Below are 23,074 nucleotides of genomic sequence, written 5' to 3'. Positions count from 1 at the left end.
ACTGTGATTAGATTTTACTAAGCATATGTAATTACTTCCTAATTGGATCATCTAAATCACTCAATAGTTAGTGGATATCAAGTTTATAGTGTTTTGACTGCATGTGCATGATTTAGTGTATACTGGTTTACTGTACATCTATAATATTTAAATCAAATATTAAATAAGATGATTAGATATATTATTAAATAATACCAGACATAATAATAACAATTCTTAAATAAATAGTATTTACATGCAAAGCATTGAGATTTGGGAGATATATTCTGTCATGTAAACACTAATAAGAGAAAGTTTTAGTTTTTAATGTCTTTGGGAAATCAATATTAATAACCTAAAATGTATTTGCTTTCCGCTCTTGAATTCATGCTTCCTCCTTTTTGATATTGAGAAACTGATTTCAGAAAGCAGAGTTGTTTCAAGGGTCAGGTTTGCAGACATGTTTTCCTTTTTTTACTTTTTCATTATTTGAAAGGCAAGCGGTTCAGTAATGTAAAAAAGGACAAGAGCAAGAGTATCACTTAATTTTTTAGGCAGGAAGAAAATACTATTCAAACTCAATTTGAATTATTCAGTAGCTTTTATTTGACCCTCCACAATTTCTTCTACCCACCTAAATAAGTATTTTACTCTTCACAGAACTGTACTAGAAATAATTATTTATTTAAGTGAATAGTATTGCAGACCACGCCTGGGAATTTTTTTTTATAGACATGACATTTTAAAGAAGAATAATGAGGATGGCATGGTCAACTAAAGAGTTAATTATATGTAGGACTACAGCTTGTGGGGCCTTGGAAGGCCTGGAACTGGAGTTACCCATAGTTGTCAGCCACCCAGAGTGAGTGCAGGGAGTCAAATTCAGGTCTTCGAAAAAAGCGGTCTTCTCTCTTCACAGCTGAGCTATCATTTCTCCAGCCCATTGTTCAATTAATTTTTTTGATCTCAGCTAATTTTTCTATAGGATACCTCAAATATTCTATTAATCATGAAACATCACTTGTTAAGTTGTAGATATCAAAAGTTTGGTTCCTTTTTCATAACTTGGATGAAAAGAGTTAATGTAAATGTTTGGAAATCTCCAGACAGTGCAAATGGAATCAGACATCTGAGGATGTGACATGGACTTTGAAAAATGTTCAGTGTACTGTGTTTTAACACTTTTAATGTTAATAGAAACAATAATTAACCAAGACTGACCCAAATAACTTTTTTCCTCCTAAGGAAAAAGTTTTTGTTTGAGCAATAAGAATTTGGCTTTAGGGCTGGAGAGATGACTTAGAGGATACAGCACTGGTTGCTCTTCCAGAGGTTGTGAGACACTGGACACACACATGGGTGGCAATCCCACCCTTTCTGGTGTCCTGTCTTTGAGCCATGTACTGTATGCTTACCTTGTACCCATCTCCCGCTTTGCCTTTAGGTAGGTATTCTCAACTAATACCACCAAACCCCCTCCAATACCTGTTAGCTGAGGAAAAGTTCTGACTACTTTCCCCAGACTCTTAAAGGTTGTTTTGAAAATCTTCAAAAGTACAGTTTCTTCCTGATCATTTATCTCTAATTGCACTTTTATTACTTCTGAAACCCCAGTTGAACATCAAGAGTAAATTGATCAAGACTGAATCATAAGTTGGTCAATTACCTGATAAATAAACATGCCAAAGTATACAAGACAAATTGGGTAATAGGAAACTAAGCTTCAAATACTCCCTTAGAAGGGAGGGGCAGAGAGACAGAGAGACAGAGACAGACAGAGACAGAGAAAGAGAGACAGAGATAAACAGAGGTAAATAAGCAGAGACACAGAGAGATGGAAGACAGAGAGATTCAGAGACAGAGATAAAAGAGACACACAGAGAGAAGATTTCTATATTAAGAAACACCATAAATGACTTAACTCTAGAAGCCTGATATCAGGTTTGCTCAACCAGTCATGATGAAAGTTTGAGTTTAGCTTTTTGATAACTGTGGTTACTGGAAAGAAAATTCCATTCTAAATCACTTTTGGAAAACTTTAATTTATCTCTGTGCATGGAGAGCTGTGCAATTTTATCTCTGACTTCATTTTATTGTTCTTCTTTCCACAGATCATGGAAGCAAAAACAGCAACAAATTGTTCCTTACTTTTCCATAAATGCTAAAATGTTTTATATAGGCATTGAATTTCTTGTTCCTTACAAGAGGTGAATGAGTACTGTCAAACAAATTTATCTTTCTTGGTCCTTTAAATAGCTCCCATCATATGTCTTTAGTGCTCACACTCCCAGGGTAGTCTGTATTTACTGTAGTTTTTATGAAGTTGGAGGGCTAGAACCCGACACTAGCTGGTCTCCTACATTCCCTACATGAATTTACTTTAACAATTCGGTTTCTCTACAAACACATTTGTACCACATTTTGTTTTACTCAAATATATGGATTTATTAGATGGATTAAATATGATCTTGTGGTCCAGCATAGGTCTCTGCACAGTGGAGAAGCTGAGAATTAGTAACTCTTTAGTCTGTGAGCAAGATGCTTCAGCAGTCCTTTTCTGGCTCTAAGGCCCGATGGTTTCCTAAAAAGTCACTAGGTTTCATTTAGGGTAGTTTTTCCGTGTCAATTACCCTAACCAAGAAAAAACTCTCATAGTTATACCCAGAGGATTGTCTCTTAGTTGATTAATGGTGCAGTGAAGTGTGGTGCAGAGGGGGAAAAACTTTTAAAATGGTGTTCACTGTGGTGTTATATAGAAATGCTTTCAAGTGTGAAGTTTTATGTTTTAATGGGACTTATGTCAAGGTAAATACAAAGAATAAAATTACAGTGCTCTGCATAAAATCCAGATTTTAAATGGCAAATCCAGAGTACTGATAAGCAAATGTAGGCTAAAAACACAGCTTCTTTTCTTAACCACTTGAGGAAGATCTAAACACATATAAAAGCAAGCATAAGGACAATTTTGTGCTTTTATATTTTTCTTTCTGACATACATGTTAGAGAGGATATAATAACTTATTGAAAGAAAGTAATGAAACATACAAGATATGGTTTAGAACATGAACACAGTGATAAGGTACAGAAAGTGACACTAAGAATTTACTCCTATATTATAAAAGCAAAGAGAAAGACTTCAGGGCCCACTGAACCTCTTTGAAATAGCTTAGGAAACAAATACGCTACTGAAAGTTAAGCTGTTTAATTAAACGGAATGTTCTGTGCTGTTATTTACTAGAAAATTAGCCACCTCTGCATCAACATAAATATTTTATATATAACACATTCGAAAATGTACTTCTTGAGAGTAAGAATTGGAAACATTAAAATAATTTGCCCTTGTGGTCTATATTACCAACCAAAGTAGTTTATAAAAAGTTTCATAGACGTCACACTATTACTTAAAGCTACATTGTCTGTTAAATTACATGCACATTTTGGTAGAGTTGATATTAGAATACACTCAAATTATATCCACTCAATAGAATGGCCTTGGATTTTTGAATTTGGGATGAATAAGCAATTAGAGGGTTCCAGTCAAATCAAAATCCTCCCCGAGTCATTGCCCCTCATGACACAGGTGAAGCTAAGGTGTCAGGTGTGGGTATAAACACTGAGAAAACTGTTAAAAGGCTTCTGTCTCATTGTTTTGGCATGGTGTCTGAAGATCTAAGGAGATACCAGCTGTGACTGGAAATATAAATGTAGGGCTATAATCCACCTTACAAAGATAAGACTCCAGCAAACTTCCCTTGAGCCTGAGAGTGTCTCTCTCTAAATGGGACTCATTATTTAGAGATTTCACCTTACAAGTAATAGATAATTAAGGCATCAGTACAATATGAGTAGATCTTCTTCTTGTAAGCGCTGTGATTAGCTATCCCAAACCAATTAATTATAACTATGTATATGCATGTACCTATGAGATATATTTATTTTAATTTATAAATATATAAATAATTATAATAGTCTGAATTATATACTGACTACCTGTGAAAGTACTGTGGCTTGTTTAGATTTAATTTTCATAATAACTCAGATTTTTATGTTTCAGTTTTATAAGCTTTATGAAATTGTAGTTCATGGCCATCCTTTGGCCTCTTTCTCTTCTTCCAGAAGATGTGCTTGCTTTTCCTATTTCTACCAGGATATTCTTCAGTCTCTCAGGGTCCAAACTGTCCATCTCATTGATATTTTTCAAGACTGCCCTATACTAGCCAGCCTTCCACAATCAGTTCACCCTATTTCAGCATATCAACTTCCTCATGATAAAGTTTAATCCTGTAATAATTCTACTAAGTCAAATTTGATTTAAAGATACTTTGTCATTGAGTAAAATATATGCTTGCTACAGACACATTAATGATACTAAACACTGAAATAATCATAAATATTAAATATATGCAGGAATAGCATCTATTAAATGTTTTATTTGATTTTCTATTTATGTGTAGGTTTGTCTGCCTGTGTAGGTTTGTGTGTGCATATGGGGAATAGCTTCATAAGCCATCTGAGGTTATTGACTCCCATGGATCTGCATGAGCTTTTAGACATGTGTGCTGGGAAATGAAAACGGTCTTCTGAGAGTAGCTAAGTGGTCTTAAGAGCAGAGGTACCTCTCCAGATCAAGAGATAAGAGTTTTTTCTAGAACATTTCAGCCAAATGTTTTACAGTATATGGAGATGGTATGGTTGCATCTCTCTGAGAATTATGTTGATATCTGTGTTGCATTATCTACGTATGCATGCCATCATGTATCTTATATAAAACTAAAACTTTCACTGGATCATGAGTCTCAGTCCTAGTTATGGAGTAGCTCTTTACTTTCCTTCTATATTTTTATACATTTCATTCATTATTATCATTTTGTGAAAAATCACTATGGTTTATAAACATCTTTCCATTGAGATTTCTTCTCTTCATCCCTTGCAGTTTTACAAGAATACAGATGTTAGTTGCTTCCATTTTATAAACCTACACTTGGAAACTTGTTATGCAGGAAGCTGATGTTCTCCATTGCCTTCTGTCTATCCTCTATTTTTGTCCCTTTAACTTTTTTAGACAGGAAAATTTCTGGGACAGAAATTTTGACTGTGGATTGGTAATACTCTCCCTTCTCTTGAGGCTCTATCTCCTTGAGACTCTGTCTACTACAGATGGAATCTTTGAGTTCCCTTTCCCCACTGTTGGACATTTCATTTATGGTCACTCCAATTGAGTTCTGAGAGACTCTCACCTTCTAGGTCTCTGGTATTTCTAGAGGGTCTCCAGCCTTCCCACCTTCTGAGGCTACACATTTCCATTCATTCTGCTGGCCCTCTGAGCTTCTCTTTCACCCCTCTATACCTGCTCCTCTTCCCCTTTCCCCTCCACCTCCTCCTTCCCATGGGAATGCCCACTCCCTCTGCTTCATGTGATTATTTTCTTCCTCCTAATAAGTGTGATTGAAGCATCCTCACAGGCCCTTTCTCTTTGTTGAACTCCTTAAATTCTATGGGTTGTACCCTAGGTATTTTGTACTTTTTGACTAATATCTACTTATTAGCAATTATATACCATATATTTCATTTTGGGTCTGTGTTACCTCACTCAGGATGATATTTTCTTTTTCCATTCATTTGCCTACAAAACTTATGATGTCCTAATTCTTAATGGTATTCTATTCTATTCTATTCTATTAATAGTATTCTATTGTGAAAATGAATCACATTTTCTGTATCGATTCTTCATTTGAGGGTTGTTTCCAACTTTTACAAATAAGGACACAATGAACATCATGGAGCACATGTATCTGTGGTATGGTCGGGTATCTCTTGAGTGTATGCCCAAGAATGGTATAGCTGGCTCTTCAGGTAGGTCTATTCCCAATTTTCTGAGAAAGCACCAGGTTGATATCCAGAGTGGCTGTACTAGTTTGTAGTCCCACCACAGTGGAAGAATGTTTTCCTTTCTCCACTTCTTCATCAGCATGGAGGCTGTCACCAGATGTTTTGCTCTTGGCTATTCTGATGGGTATAAGGTGAAATCTCAGGTTGTTTTGATTTGCATTTTCCTAATGACCAAGGACTTTGACCACTTCTTTAAATGTCTCTTGACCCTTTGTAATTTCTCAGTTGAGAATTCTCTGTTTAGCTCTCTATTCCATTTATTTTTAAATGGGGTTATTTGGTTTTCTGGAGTCTAACTTCTTGAGCATTATTTTTATTTATTTATTTATTTTAATATTAGCCCTCCATCAGATGCAGGGTTAGTGAATTTTTCCCTATCTGTAGGTTGCCAATATTTCCTACTGGCTGTATCTTTTGCCTTACACACCTTAGTTTCATGAAGTCAAACTTACAAATTGTTGATCTTAGAACCTGAGCTATTGGTGTTCTGCTTAGGAAATTTCCCCCTTGCTAATGAATTTGAGGCTCTTTCTCATTTTCTCTTCTATTTGATTCAGTGTATCTGGTTTTATCTTGAGGTACCTGATCCACTTGATTTGAGTTTTGTGCAGGGTAATAAATATGGATTTATTTTCACTCTTTTACATACATACCGCCAGTTAGACCAGCACCATTTCTTGAAGATGCTTTTTTTTCCCCATTGTATAGTATTGACTTCTTTTAAATATTCTCTTTTATATTTTAATTGAAATCTCTCTGTTCAGATCTTAACTGGGTCATTTTCTTATTGATTGTCTTATTTTAGTTTTTTATATTTTCTACTTATTAATTGTCTATGAGAGGTATAACCGGTAAAGCTGCTTCTCTAGTCTGTGTGCTTCCATTTTTTTTTTATGAGAACCCACTTGACAAGTATTAGCGTTAATTCCTGATTACTTTAATTCCTGATTACAGGGAGTCTTTTTCAGAGTACTTTCCTATTATTAGTACTGCCTGTCATTGCTTCTAGTGGTTTCAGTATTACACTTTGACACTCATGTTTTCTTCAGTTTGGAGTTAAATTTTTATCCAGGGTGACAGATATAAGTAACACATAATTCTTTTATATGTACACGTGAATATTTCTCCTCACAAACACTGAGAGATGCTTACTTTCTCCAGTGCAAGATTTTGGCATTTTAATCAAACTTCTGATGCCAAGAGTTCATTTGCATTCATGTTTGGGTCACCTATGCTCACTCTTCTGTTGGTATAGATGTCGATTTTTGTACTGGTATCATACTCTTTTAAGTATTATAGTCATGTAATAAATTTTAAAACCTGCAGTACTAATCTTTCCATCATTGTCTTTTTCTCCATGATTACTAATTTTATATGTGTATTTTGTGATTCCACATGTATTATAGGATTTTGTTTTCTACATCTGTGAAGAATGTTATAAAGATTTTGTTGATACTGGATTGAATCTACGAGTGGCTTTCCGTATAATAGTCATTTTCACTTATTTTTTTAATTTATTAACATGACAGATCTTTTTATTTTCTCATGTTTACCTTATATCTTTTTTCTTAGATTTAAGATTTTCATTGCTGAAATCTACTATTTCCCATTAATAGAATCAGAAATGAGGAGGTAAATAGACCCAATATAAGTTCTGAATATTTAAAGCAATATGTTTGAAAATCAATACTTTGATCAATACTTTGAAAATCAATATTCAATTAAGTTAGTATGTATAAGTGAAATGGGAACTTTTTAGATTCTATTGAACTACCAATTAAAGCAAGAAGAGGACAGAGACATATAGATGTATAGATAGAAATAGCAACAAAAGCCTTAGGGTTAAAAATTGCCCAGAGCCAAATTCTGCACAGCAGATTCAAAGATCTACAACCTAACATCTTAAATTAATATTTAAAAGAAAGAAAAACAAAAGAACATTTCAGAACTCCTTATTTCAAAGGAAATTTTGTTTGAATAATTAAGCCAGGAAAAAATACACTATGTTGGTTTAAATAGCCTTGTTCTACATAAGTTTAGATGTTTGAACACTTGGTCACTCAGCAACAAAAGAAAAAATAAAAACTGCAGACCAGTAACAGGGATGAACATATTTGTAAAAGTTAACTGCACAAGGCCAATGGCCCCTCTCCCTTTGATGCCAGAATATCAATCTTTGGTTGCTGGTTTAGTCCCTGGGAGCTCTGGGAGCTCTGGGGATAGGGATGGGGAGGAGAAGGGGTCTGTTTGATTGATATTGTTGTTCTTTCAATGGGTTTGCAAACTCCTTCACCTCCTTCAGACCTTCCATTAACTACTTCATTGGGGGGTCCCAGCATTTGGTCAGATGATCTGCTTGCGAATTAGTTAGGCTCTGGTAGAGCCTCTCAGGGAACAGTTATACCAGGCTCCTGTCAGCATATGCTTCTTGGCATCAGCAATAGTGTCTGGGTTTGGTGTCTCAAGATGGTACGGATCTCTAGCTGGAGCACTCTATGAATGGCCCTCCCTTCAGTTTCTGCTCTACACCTCTTTGAACCTGCCTTTCCTTTAAAAAGTTCTGTAAGACAAAGGACACTACCAACAGGACAAAATTGCAACGTAGATTGGGGAAAGATCCCTACATTCGATAGAGGGCTAATATCCAATACAAACAAAGAACTCAAAAAATTAGACTCCAGAAACCAAATAACTCTATTTTTAAAAATGGGGTACAGAGGTAAACAAAGAATTCTCAAGTGAACAATCCTGTATGGCCAAGAAGCACTTAAGGAAATGTTCAATATTCTTAGTCATCAGGGCAATACAAATCAAAAGAACCCTGATATTCCACCTCTCATACAAGGCAGACTGGCTAAGGTCAAAACATCAGGTGACAGTTGATGCTGATGAGGATGTGGAGAAAAAGGAACACTCTGCCATTGCTGGTAAGATTACAAGCTAGTGCTTCCACCCTGGGAATAAGTCTGGCAGTTCCTCAGAAAATTGAACATAGTGCTACCCAAGGACTCAGCTATACCATTCCTGGGCATATACCCAAAATATGCTCCAACATATAACAAGGAGACATGCTCCACTATGTTCATAGCAGCCTTACTTTTAATAGCCAGAAGCTGGAAACAACCCAGATGTCCCTCAACAGAGGAATTAATACAAAAAAATTGTTTTAAATATAAAGAAAATAGAAAATTTATAATGCAGTCATGAAAAGAAAAAAAGAACAAGGAAGTGTCCAAGTGACCCTATGTTGAATAAGTGAAGATGAATGAGAACTTGTTCTGAATTCTTCACAGCAGGGAAAACATAGTGATATCTCAAGTCTGTGGCTATGCTCTCCACTACAGAGCAGCGTGGTTCTCAGGGTAGCTTCTAGATACCGTTACCAAGCTCCCTGCAAGGCTTTAGAGAATCTACTTTCTAGATACCAGTGGAATACTCCACCTGTCCTCTTCTGCTGCAATTCCCATGGGCCCATACTTGAATTTGGCCTCTATTGCAGTGCACAAATGCAACCATACTTGGCTTGGATACACAGAAAGCTGACTAACCTAAATTCTATCATTCGGGGATCCATTACTAATTTTTATGTTTGTTTCTATTTCTGGTATAGAAATTTTCATTCTACTTACTGTTATCTATTTCCACTAAGAAATATAGTCAGGTCTATCATGTGTAGTTTCAGAGAGACCATGAGATTATAAGAACAATGAGGTCAGAATTGATACTTTTGGGTTGCTATTACATTGGTAGATAACTTAAAAGCTATGATTCTACTTAAATTTCTCTACTATTTATGATGTTCAAGAATCTCACATTATTACATTATTACATATAGAGGCTTCCTGAGAAATTAAAAGTCCACAGGCATTAATATAGAAAAAGACTTTTGTGTGTGGGAGGGGATGGGGATGACAGACACTGCTGTATTTCATTGCTTAGTACTAAATAGCTCCAGTGTGAAAACTTTTAAACAGGATAAATTTTAAGAAGTCTTGCGTTACAGAATCCAGGGTTCCAGAAAGAATGTGAAAAACATCAAGTACGGGAACGAAGTATAATTGAACCCCATGGGTTAATAAGCAACACAAGTGCTATCCCAAGAGAGAAGCTACATGGATTGCTTACTGCGAAGGGCTTATTAACCATCTCATTAAATTTGAGAGTAAGCCATTCAGTAGTCTTCATCTCTGTATCTGTGGATCTCTAAATTAAATGAAGGTGTACACTCAATTGTGGAGTTTCAGAATGTTCTGATGTATAAAGAAGAGTGTACTCATTTCCCTTGATATTTCCACTAATGTTTTTGTTATGAAAGGAAAAGGGGCTTTGAAATACAGACACCAAATTGTTTCAGATATGGTAATGTTGCATTTCAATATTTTTTATCTTTTGTGTACTCAGAAATACTAAAACTCAAACACTTTTGACTGCTTTTTTCCCTATTCCCACAAAGAGGCTTTAAACTGTCTTGTGGTTTTTGGGCAAGGTGGTGTTGTGGCTGCTTCATTCATAGCCTTAGGCTGCAAATGCTCAGAGTTCCCGATTTTATCCTTCAAAATTCTTCTGACTGCTCTGTGCATTGTGGGCTAGCAGCATGGACACTCACATTCAGGTAAAAATATGTGAACATTCACAATGAATAGCAATACCTTAAATTGTCACTAACATACTGACTAGAATGAAAGGCTATATTGAATTTCCACATGTGACCTTGCTACATCATGGTTATTATTAATTGTATATTATTTTAGCTCTGTCACTAAGTAGCTCATTTAAGATGTATGTATTTGGTACTTTTAGGATTCTCTCTCTCTCTTTCTCTCTTTCGACTTTTTCTATATTAGTTTGGGGAATGGGTGTTAGAGCAAAACTTTCTAGATTTTTCTGTTTCGGAACTTGTGGAATATTGTTTTTATCATGTACATGTTTAAATAAATGTGAATGTTAGAATTACAGTGCTTCCACTTTAGCATCTGTGAAAAAATTATAGTAACAAAATAATAAAAATTTTTGTCAAACCTGGAGTATTAATTTTCAATTAACTATCACAGATGGGCCTCATAACAAAATTCGTGGCTCTATGTTTGGATCAAGGTGTAGCTTCTTCATATACTCAACTTCAATACAGTGATAGCTTTGAAATATAAAACTGAAATGGGGCAGATTACAGTAGAAGACTTAAACAATTTGCCTCTTACTAGAGGCTATTAACTAGTTATTTTCCCATGGTCAAGGATAAGGATAGAATTTGGATGCTACAGCAATATGGTGAAATAGAAAACACTGGAATATGCAAAGTTCTGGGTTTGTGGGCAGGGAATCTCTGGAACAAGTTAGAAACCTAGGACAATTGAAACTCTCCAGAATCTATGAAGGCGACCTTATCCAAAGCTCCTTGCAATGGGAACCTGAATTGTCTGTCTCTTATAAACAATCAAGACTTCCAATTGAGGGATTTGGACATGAACTCAGCCTTAAAACTTCTATATAGCTTAGGAGATGTGAAGAGTAAAGATGGAGTGGGAAACTGAGGGAATGGCCAGTGACTGGTTCAACATGAGACTCACTTTTGTGGGTTGGACATGATGTGTTGAAGAGGCAGAGCTCAGACTCTGAGAGCAGGTAGAATGCAGGAGGTAGCAAGCTCCTTTATTAATTCTCCCAGGAAAGCCCTTTATACCCTCTACCATGTCCCACTGATCCCAAGCAAATGTGTCCTCCAAGTGTCAATTTCTGAGTGCTGTCATTGTCTGGTTCAGCAAACTCTAGGCTCTCAGGCAAGCTTCAGTCTGGCCTTCACGCAGAAGTTGCCTTTTTGGCTGCATGTCTCTACTTACTGTTTACCAGACATTTATATGGAAGTGGCCACCATTTTTTCAGTGAAGCCTGCTATTCCACTGCTCTACTTCCAGACAGGATCCTAATATCAGCAAGGCTGAACTGATGGAAATAAATGGAGAGACTCACAATCAAACACTGGCTGAGCTTAGAGGATTTTCTGGAAAAGAGAGAGGAAGGATTGTAGGATACAGAAGAGTCAAGGGAACCATGAGAAAACCTATGGAATCAACTAACCTGGGCCTAAAAGGGCTCCCAGAGTTTGAACTGCCAACCAAAGAGGATGGGACTGGCCTAAGCCCTTGGCGCATATGAAACAGTTGTATGGCTTGATCTTCACATGGAACTCCTAACAACTTGAACTGTCTTTGACTGTTGCCTGCCTTTCGTACTCTTTATCCTACTGGTCTGCCTCTTTCAGCTTCAGTAGGTGGATGAATGCCTAGTTTTACGGCAACTTGATATGTCAAGGTTGGTTGATAACCAAGAGAGATCTTTCCTTTTCTAAAGAGAAAGGGAGGAGTAGATGCAGGGGTATATATGTAGGGGAAAGACTGGGAAAAGTATGAGAGGAAACTGTGGTCAGAATGTAAAGCAAATAAATTAATTAATTAAAACACATAGAAAATTTCACACATTTTAAATTTGTAAGTATAGTATAAATTTCATGAAGATATACTTATATGCCTTATAGATATATAATTATTAAGAGAATAAGATGTAGCAAGCTTTGAGAAGCAAGCCAGTAAGCAGCACTCCTCCGTGGACTCTGCGTCAGTTCCTGCCTCCAGGATCCTGCCCTACTCTGACTCACTCAATGATGAAATAGAGACCTGATAATTATAAGGTAAAATAAACCCTTTGCTACACATAAAACAAAAAAGTGAATAACATGTAAGTTTACTATCAATAAATACGATATATTCAAATATTTAAGAGTATTACATATAATTCCAAGAGTATATGTATTATTTTTAACTTATATAGGATAAATTATAGTACTATTTATGTATACGAATATATCATTCATAAAATAGCCTTGTTTAGGCAATCTATGTTTAGTTTCATACAGTTATATATTTAACATATACTGTTTTAAGTTAGCATTCATCCACAAAATATTTTTTTAGAATATTTTTAGTTACTTGGGTCAGTTAACATGTTCATGGCAAAATTTGCTTAAAGTATTTTGAACAATTCTGTCAAATTTTGTGACTATGTATGATTTAATATATATTTAAGTACATGAAATATTTGACCTGTAATACTAGGGAAGACTATGGAGAACAAAAAATATTTTTATTTTACAAAGATTTACCTCACATAAGATTTTCTTATTGGATTATGTTAAAATTCACAAAAGTAGTAAATTTAACCAAAAACAATAATAATAGACTACTGTGGAAAATTAAAGCTAAAGAAAAATAGTATGTAGTTATTATCACTATTGCTCTGTTGTACATCTTGATGTCAAGGGAGGTGAATCCTCATAGAATTGGTAGAGAAATAAAACCACAGAACTATGGACACTTGATTTTTAATAAAGAAGCCAAAACCATACAATGAGAAAAAAGAAACCATCTTCAACAAATAGTATTGATCTAACTGAACGTCTATGTGTAGAAGAATAAAAATAGATCCATATTTATCACCCTGTACAAAACTCAAATCAAAGCAAATCTACATGAAACCACATATAGTAATTCTCATGGAAGAAAAAGGGTGAAATAGCCTTGCAATCATTGTTTCAGGAGGCAATTACCTGAACAGATCACCAAAGGCTCAGGCTCTAAGACCAACAATTGATAAATGGAACCTCATAGAAGGGCAAAACTTCTGTAAGGCAAAGAACACTATCAATAAGACAAAATGACAGCCTACAGATTGGGAAATAACTTCAACAACTCTACATCTGACAGAGTGCTAATATCCAAAGTTCATAAAGAACCCAAATGTTGGACACCACCACCCAAATAACCCAATTAAAGAATGAGTTCCCAGTCTCAGAGATGGGGTGTAGAGGGGGCGATGGGGTGAAGAACTTGGGGAGGGGCTACTGGGAAGGGATCATCTTTTGGAATGTAAATAAATAAAATAACTTAATAATAATAAAAAGAATAGTATACAGAGCTAAACAGAGAAGTCTCAACAGAGGAATCTTAAATCAAGAAGCTTTTTTTTTTTTGGTAGGAAAAAATCTTATTGAAAGCAAATTTTTAACTAAATGAATTGCTAAATACAATATGAATACAAATTATTTCAACTCAAATATAATGACTCTTATGGAATAAACAACTCTGGAGCTTCTTTGGAGAGAGAAAAATAATTGTTCAGGGGAATGTAAATTAGTACTCTCACTATGGAGAATAATAAGGCATCTTTCCAGTGCTTAATATAGAACTATTGCAAGATCTGGAGATCTCACCACTGAGAATACATACAAGAGAAAGTATATAGTAGTTCAAGTAGATAGGAAATACTAATACTTCGATGTCATTGCTCTTAAAGAAATGTTCAAAGTCCTTAATTATCATGGAAATGCAAATCAAAACAACTCTGAGATTGCATCTTGCAGTGGTCAGAATGACTTACTCAAGTGGTAGCTTGTGCTGTCAAGGATGTGGAGCAAGGGTAACATCCCCCCATTGCTAGGGGAGTGCAAACGTATACTTTTGGAACTTGTTGCTTTCTTAGAAAACTGGGAATAGTTCTACCTCAAGGCTCAGTAATACCATTCCTGGGAATATCCCCAAAAGATGCTACACCATCCCACAACAATGTTTGCTCAATTATGTTCATACAGCTTTATTCATTATAGCCAAAACTTGAGACTATCATCCTGAATGAGGTAACCTCGTCCCAAAAAGTAAATGCACGGTATGTATTCACTTGTATGTGGATATTAAGTCATGGTATACTCCACAGACCCAAAGAAGCTAAACAACAGGAAGGCATAAGTGAGGATGCTCGAATCTCACATAAGGGGGAATAAAATAGTCAAAGGGGCAAATGGAGGGAGGTACCTATGTGGCAGAGGTAGTGCTGGGGAGATCGGGTAGTTCAGAATCAGGTTTGGGAAGGGAGGGGAGAAATGGCCAGATGACCATGAGCATGGAATGAAAGCATCAACTGACAGGAGTAGAGAGTTGGGGGGCATCTCCAGGACTTGAGAGAATCCTGGGATAAGGGAGCCAACCAAGAATCAGTGGGGATAACCTTAACCGTGACTCATAGCATTGTGGATATGGAATCTGAAGAGGCCACCTCCTGTAGCTAAGCACAAACCCCAGTGGAGTGATAGAGATACCAACTCACTGACAAAACTTTTGGTTCTGAATTTTTCATGTCTACCAGAAATGCGAGGGTGGGGGATGCTGCAGTGATGGAGGGAATGGCCAACCACCAACTAGCCCAATTTGAAACCCATCTCTGGACAACCACTAATCTGTGACACTATTAATGATACTGTTACTCTGTTATACTTGCAAACAGGAGTCTAGCATGGCTGTTCTCTCAGAGGCTCCATCGAGCAGCTGACTTATACAGATGCAGAGACCCAGAACAAAATAGTAAATGAAGCTTGGAGATTCTTCTAGAAGAGAAGTAGGAAGGATTGAGGGCCCAGAAGGTGATAGGAATTCCACAGAAAGACCAACAGGATCTAGTAACCAACACAGTTGCAGCTTTCAGAACCTGAATAACCAACCAAAGTCATACAGAGGCTGGACCTAGGCCTAGTTGCACATAAGTAGTAGATTTGCAGTGTGGTTTTCATGTGGGTCCAGAACAACTGGTGCTAGCGGGTCCTATCCTAAAAGTTGTTGGCTATATGGGTGATATGTTCTTCTAGCTGACTTGCCTTGTCTGGCCTTAGAAGAGAGAGGAAGCACCTATCCAGGCAGAGTCTTGATGTACCCGGCTCTGAGGATATGCAGGGAGTTCTCCATTCTCTCAGAGGAGAAGTGGAGGGAGAATAGGAGGAAGGACTCTCAGAGGGAGGTGCCCTGGAGGGGGGCAGTGAGCATGAAGTAAAGTGATGAAAACCTGCATATCTAAATAAAAATTTAAATAATTTAAAAAATAGAATAATACTTAAATCAATAGCTTTTACCAAATAAATAATCTGAATATTGGAATTAAACCCTCTTTTAAAAAATGTATGAAAGTATTTTTTTGCACACATGTCTGTCTGAATGTTCTTTTTTTTAAAGATATGGGTAGGTTTTTCGCATGCATGTATAGTACACATGAATATGGTGCCACGGAAACCACAAACAAGCCTAGGACGTGCCACAAAAGGAGTCAGAGAACTTTCTGAACTTCTAAAGTTCTGAATGTGCTGGAATTATTATTATATTATATTCTTAACTATATTTACAAATTTAAAATGTGTGAAATTTGAAAGTTCAGTTTGTGCTCTGAACCACTGAGCCATGTCTGCAACACCATGGTCTTGCGTATTATTATATTTGAAACATTTTCTTTGCTTTAGGGAAAATATTATAACCAAAAGTCATATAATAAATGAATAAGCAATAGCTTCCAGGTTATACATTAAACATATATATATATGTAAGATAGGAAATTGATGTCCCGTTACATTTGTTCTCATATAGTTGTAATTATATAGGTACTGGCTAGATTTATGCATACTTGTTAAAACTGTTGTCATCTGAGGGACAAAATCACAATAAAAAAATGCTTCCATATGATCAGGCTGTTTGCAGGCCTGTAGAACATTTTCTAAATTTGGGAGGGTGCAGGCAATTGTAGCTGGTCACATCCCTGGGTTGATGGCCCTGAATATTATAATAAAGCAGGCTGAGCAAGACATGGAGAACAAGTCTGTAAGTAGCAGTCTGTATGATCTCTGCATCAGCTCCTGCCTCGAGGATCCTGCCCTGCTTGAGTTCCTGTCTTGGAATCCTTCAATGGCGGACTACAGTGTAGAAGTATAAGCCAAATAAACCCTGTTCTCCTCAAATTTTGGGCCATGATGTTTCATCATAACAATAGTAAAATTAACTAAGTCAGTCTGTCTGTCTATCTGTCTCTCTCTCTGTCTCTCTCTGTCTCTCTCTGTCTCTCTCTGTCTGTCTCTGTCTCTGTCTCTGTCTCTCTCTCTCTCTCTCTCTCTCTCTCTCTCTCTCTCTCTCTCTTTCTCTCTCTCTGAGACCGTATCTTGTATAGCCTGGATAAGCCTTACTTTCACTGTGTACACAGAATTACCTTGGTCTTGTTTCTGATCTTGTTACTTCCACCTTCTAATGGAAAGATCCCTGGCACACAGCACCATGCTCTGCTTGATCATATGTATTTCATTCGAGAGTATAGCTGAGAGAATATTTTCAAAGCGATTTAAAATAATTTTGATTTTTATCAGTTCTCTCTGAACATTGTAATATTCATAATAATCTCTTTTCTGTGCCCCCAGTCCTTAACACGAGCAGAATTATCATTCTGAAAATTGAATATTCCATTATATTCCACCATAAAACCTGAATGAAAATTACTCAACAATAAACCAATTGCTACTTGAAATAAGAAAGGTTAGAGAAACGGTCATTGAACTAATGGCCCATTTCACAAATTAGTACAAATTGGCCATTTAGTGAACTAACGGGCAAGAACAAACTTGGATCAATGAAACTTATCCTGACAATCCTATAAACAAAATCTCTTAACAATTAAGTGGAAAAGAAATAATAGGATGAATAGGATCACCACAAAATAGACAGCCAATAAAAATGGATATGGCTAGTATAAACTCACCTTCACTTAAGATGTCATATAAACCACTAACTGCAAAGAGTGGGGATAGATTCTTAACATCTCCATCAGCAACTGTGAGATGAAACTCTCAGAGCTTTCTAAGGGATTTTCAATGCTTAAACAATTCAAAGTCTCCAATGAACCTAAAACACACTTAAGGACATTGCATCCTCCAAATACTGCAAATGTCAGCCTGACCAAATCAAGCCATGAAATCCATTACCAAATAAGGAACTCCTTCTGAAAGATAAGGAATGCAGTATGATAAGAATGCAACTGTTTAAAAAGAAATCAATATAATACAAATTAATAAAAATTTGTATTAAAATGTTTAAAATGTTTGCACTTAATGGCAATGAAGCACAGGCTTTGTATAAATTATTACATTTAAAAGCAAGGGAAACATTAAGAACAAATATATTTTTAAACATATTTGCTCAAATACAATATTCAAAGTATTCTGTATGCTTAATTTATTGTTATGAAGCTAGCAGAATAAGCCTTTTGATTTTTTAAGCTGTAACAAATGCATTGAAATGTATGAAAACAAAAAATAAAGGTATAGAGAAACAATTTTAGGAAACAAAATAAGAATTCCTGAATAACAAGATGGGTCACAGGGCCCCTGATGGCCCAGCAAAAAGCCCAAGAGTATCTTTTCCTTAGTATAAGCAGTTACTGTGAGTAGTTAAACAAGTTCTTCATTTCTGTACAATTTCTAGCAGGTTTTTATTTCCTTGAGTTCTGCTAATAACATTGCCACACACCCTTTTGAAATGCAAGTGGGTTGTTTATTCCTGTTGTGACATTTTCCTGCATGGCTCCCCTGATGTTTCAACATAAATAAAAGGCTTCTCTCTGTAAGCCTTTTCTTGGCTAATATTAATCTTCATCATTAGACAGGCTGAGCTGGTAACAGATTAAAATAAGAACAAGAGAACCCCAGTGACAGAGGGGTTAGCAATACGAAGCTGATGAAATTCTAGAGAGCAGCTGGACAGAAACATCCAGTAGAGACAGCAAGGGATGGAGGTAAATTGATGAGGTAAAAAGAGGACAGAGAGCTACAACTGAAGAAAATTAAAAGGCTGCATACAGCTAGTGAAGAAACTGGGGAGACACTCAGCAGCTCAGGGTACTTTCACCTCTTACAGAAAATTCAAATTCAATTCACAGATTCCTTATCTACTGAATCACAGCTGCCTATGACTATGAGCCTGTTTCCACTTCTCCCTATCAATGCTGAAACTATGTATGAAATAAACTTGTATAGATTATATTGGCATAGTCTCTGTGAGTTCAAAAGTGAATGAACCCTGCAGTCTCTGGTAGACTCTCTTTCCTTAGAGTCATCCATATTTCTGGTTTTTAGAATCTTTCCAACTTTCTTTCTTATAGATGCATAAGTCTTGAAGAGAGGGTTTGATGATGACATACCATTTAAGGTCTAATGCTCCAGTTTCTCACTTTCTACACAATGCCCAGTTGTCTCTGTGTCAATTTCCAACTACTTTAAGAATAAGCTTCTCTGATGTCTGTTGATTAAGACATTGATATATGTGAAGAGCAATGCCGTTAGAAGTCATTTTATTGCTATGTTTCTTTAGAAGGATAATATTAATATATTTCCACTGAGGGACATGACTTAGTCAGTCCTCAGTTCCTGGCCACTTTAGTGTCAGATATATATCTGTCTCATGAAGTAGCATTGAATCCAATAAAAAAATGTTTGGTTGTTCAATCAAATTTCATAGTACTATTACTACAGTATATCTTGTAGACAGGTCACTCTTACAAGTTGCATGGTTTGAAGCTAGTTGAAATTGACAGTTACATTTCTCCACCAATGGAGATAATACACTTAAGTAGTGTAAATGCTTACATGAGGCTTACAACTGCTCTGTGAATAATGACTTCATTAAGTATTGTCTTCAACTTTGTGGACCTATGTGTAAGGGGTGGAGAGTGACCAATGTAATTGCCAATAGCTTGGTTTCAGTTAGTTTCATACAGCACTTTTGGGTCTATGACTCAAGAAGGAGTGAAGTATTTCTGGCATGGAGGTATTATTTGGGGTTCTAAAATGCCTAATTGGGCCATTTTCCTTGCCATTATTTGGTGACTGAATTTAGATTCATTTTAGGTATCTTCTATCTTTCTTATCATATTTTAAATGCTAGTTATTGTTAGCTCTTTCCATAGTCCCCCATTCCCCTTCTCTTTTATCCTCTCCCTGTATAATAAACCTATTCTAGCTGCCATGTGGAATTTCTGGTTCCTTTGGAAACTCAGTTGTGTCACATGATGTTTTTCTGGAAGTGTCTTAAGAGAAGATGTTTTGCTGAAGCAGACATGTGAGAGGACATATGATGTTTTTCTGGAGCAGATACTAGAGAGGGTGCATGATCTTTAGGAAAAATATAAATATTACATTACAGACAGTGACAGTATGCGCTTATATTGCTACTGCTTGAAACACATCATTGGTCTTCACTTCTTACAGAGAAACATACTAAGGAAGTTCTCATGGTGTTTATTCTGACTGATGAATGCCACTTCCTCTGACTCATACCAGTTCAGTGGAACTTTGTAGTTTTTGCTCAATCATGTTTGGTGTTTGCTATTGGACTGGACTGCTGATATCTGGACAAGAAAAATTGGAATAGCATGCCCCCCAAAGAACTACTTTTAAACAGGTACAAAAAACTACTTTGCTATTATCATTCTTTCTCTATTACCTCTGGTTGGTGGGCTAGAAGGGAGATTAAAGTGTTTAAGAACCCTAGTTAAGGTAGGTTTTGAGTGGACCCGGGAGCTGGCTATCCACCCACTCCTGCAATACCCAGAGGAAGCTCGAATCCCAGAAACTCTGACACACCCAGGATCACAGGTGAGGCCACAACACTTGCTCCAACACCCAGCTTAACCAGGACCACCAGGGATTCAGGGATCCAGAAAACCATGCCCAGTCAGAGGCACAGGTTTTTTCAAATTTGTACCTGTACATAGAATGTATGCAAGGCAATGACTCCCCACCCACTCCTGGAATATCCAGAGAAAGCTCTACTCTCAGGAGCTCTGACACAACAGGATTTCAGGAGCTTGGGCATACCAGGATATTAGAATCTCAGAGGTGGCTTGACTCCCAGGAGCTCTACCACACCCAGGATCTCAGAATCACAGTATCTCTGAATTACAGGATCTCAGAGTCAGCTGGACTCCCAGGAGTTCTAATAAAACCAGGCTCATATGAGAGACAGGCTCCAGTCAGAGACAGCATAGGCAGTTAGCACTAGAGATAACAGGATGGTAAGAAGCAAGCACAAGACCATAAGCAACAGAAACCAATGATACTTTAAAATATCAAAACCCAGTTATTCTGTCACAACAAGCCCTGGATACCACAATACAACTGAAAAGCAAGATTCAGATCTAAAATCCCATCTCATGAATATGATGGAGGACTTTAGGGAGGACATAAAATAACTCCATTAAAGAAATACAGAACACAGGAAAACAAGTAGAAGGAAGCCCTTAATGAGGAATCACATAAATCTTTAAAAAAAATAGAGGAAAACACAATCAAACAGGTGAAGAAATTGAGCAAAACTGCTCAGGATCTAAAAATGGAAATAGAAACATTAAAGAAAATACAAAGGGAGACTATCTTGGAGATGGAAAACCTAGAAAAGAGATCAGGAGTAGCAAATGCAAGCCTCACCAATAGAATACAAGAGATAGAAGAAAGAATTTCAGGTGTAGAAGACACCAAAGAAGACATTGACACAACAGTCAAAGAAAATACAAAACCAAAAAGCTCCTAACTCAAAACATTCAAGAAATCCAGGACACAATGAAAGACCAAACCTAAGAATAATAGTTATAAAAAAGAGTGAAGTTTTCCCAACTCAAAGGGCCAGCTAACATCTTCAACAAAATTATAAAAGGAAACTTCTCTAACCTAAAAAAAAGAGAGATGCCTATAACCATACAAGAGGCCTATAGAATACTGAAAAGATGGGACAGGAAAAGAAATTCCTCCTGTCACATAATAATTAATACATAATATTCACAGAACAAGGATATTGAAAGCAGTAAGAGAAAAGGTCAAGTAACATAAGAGGGAAACTCATCAGAATTACACCAGATTTCTCAACAGGGACTCTAAAAGCCAGATCATCTTTGGCAGATGTCATACAGACCCTAAGAGAACAAAAACCCAGGCTACTATACCAGCAAAGCTCTCAATTATCACAGAGGAGAAACCAAGATATTCCATGACAAATCAAAATTTAAACAGTATCTTTCTACCAATCCTGTCCTACAGAGTCTAATAGAAGAAAAACTCCAATATAAGGAAGAAAACTATGCCTAAGAAAAAGCAAGAAACTAATCACGCAACAAAATCAAAAGAAGAGAATCATACTAATATAATTCCATCTCTAAAAACAAAAATAAATGGAAGCAATAATCATTGATCAATGGACTCAATTCCCAAATAAATGACATAGACTAACAGGCTGGATACATAAACAGGACCCAGAATTTTGCTGCATATAGGAAACACACCTCAGTGACAAAGACAAACTTCCTCAGAGAAAAAGGCTGGGAAAAATTTTTCCCACCAAATGGTCTCAAGAAACAAGCTGGGGTAACAATTCTAATATTCTGTGATGTGGCAGGTGATAAATGCAATGAAAATGGATGAGGAAGAAATTATGAGAGGGGCAGCAGGAAACCACAAAAGATACCCTAGGTTTGAATGAAGAAGTAGAGTTCCATTGATAAGGACATAGCATTGGAGGAGGAGTTTCTACAGGCAGATTGCAGCAATAGTTAGAGAAAGTCTGTGGAAATCAGAATGGAAAACAGGAAAGATAATAGAAATTGCCTATCTGTTGGGGATTTAGCTCAGTGGTAGAGCACTTGCCTAGGAAGCGCAAGGCCCTGGGTTCGGTTCCCAGCTCTGAAAAAAAAAAAGAAAAAGAAAAAAGAAAACAGGAATTGCCTACCTGTGTCTCAGTGTAGATTGCCCATGGAGGGTTCATAGTAAGAAATATTTTTATGAGTTTGAGGCTGTTACAACAGAGTGTAGATAGGCCAGATGGAAAAGGATGGGAGTTTTGGCAGAAAGAGCTACTGATGTATAAATTTAGAAAAGCAAAATTACCTTAAGTAGCAGTTAATCACATGAGCTTTAATAATTACTAGGCAGAGGGTTGAAATGTCATCTCTTTTTACCATTATTTAACCTCATTAATAGCTGGTAATTGAGTTTGGTTTTTTCCTAGTGCTTCCATTTATTTAAGCTTTCTCTCCAGCAGCTATCTGGATGTCAGACTGTAGACCAGGTAAATACGTGTTTATTGTTAAGAAATAGCAGGTAGGAGAACTAAATAAGTTTCCTTCTAACAATCAATGGAAGGATAGATCTATTGCATATTCTATATAAAGGTCAGACAAAGAATTTAGTTAGATATCACTAGAAAATTGCTACTATTTAGGGAAAGCTGTATTCCACCAAGAAATCTGAAATAGACTCAACATATTTGTATTGCTATGAACCCTTCTTGTGACTTAAGAAGACATATATTTA

The sequence above is a fragment of the Rattus norvegicus genome, chromosome 2 (assembly GCF_036323735.1).
Source record: "Rattus norvegicus strain BN/NHsdMcwi chromosome 2, GRCr8, whole genome shotgun sequence".
In the NCBI taxonomy this organism is placed as follows: domain Eukaryota; kingdom Metazoa; phylum Chordata; class Mammalia; order Rodentia; family Muridae; genus Rattus; species Rattus norvegicus.
The sequence above is the reverse complement of the archived record's forward strand: the minus strand, read 5'-3'. Positions refer to the sequence as shown.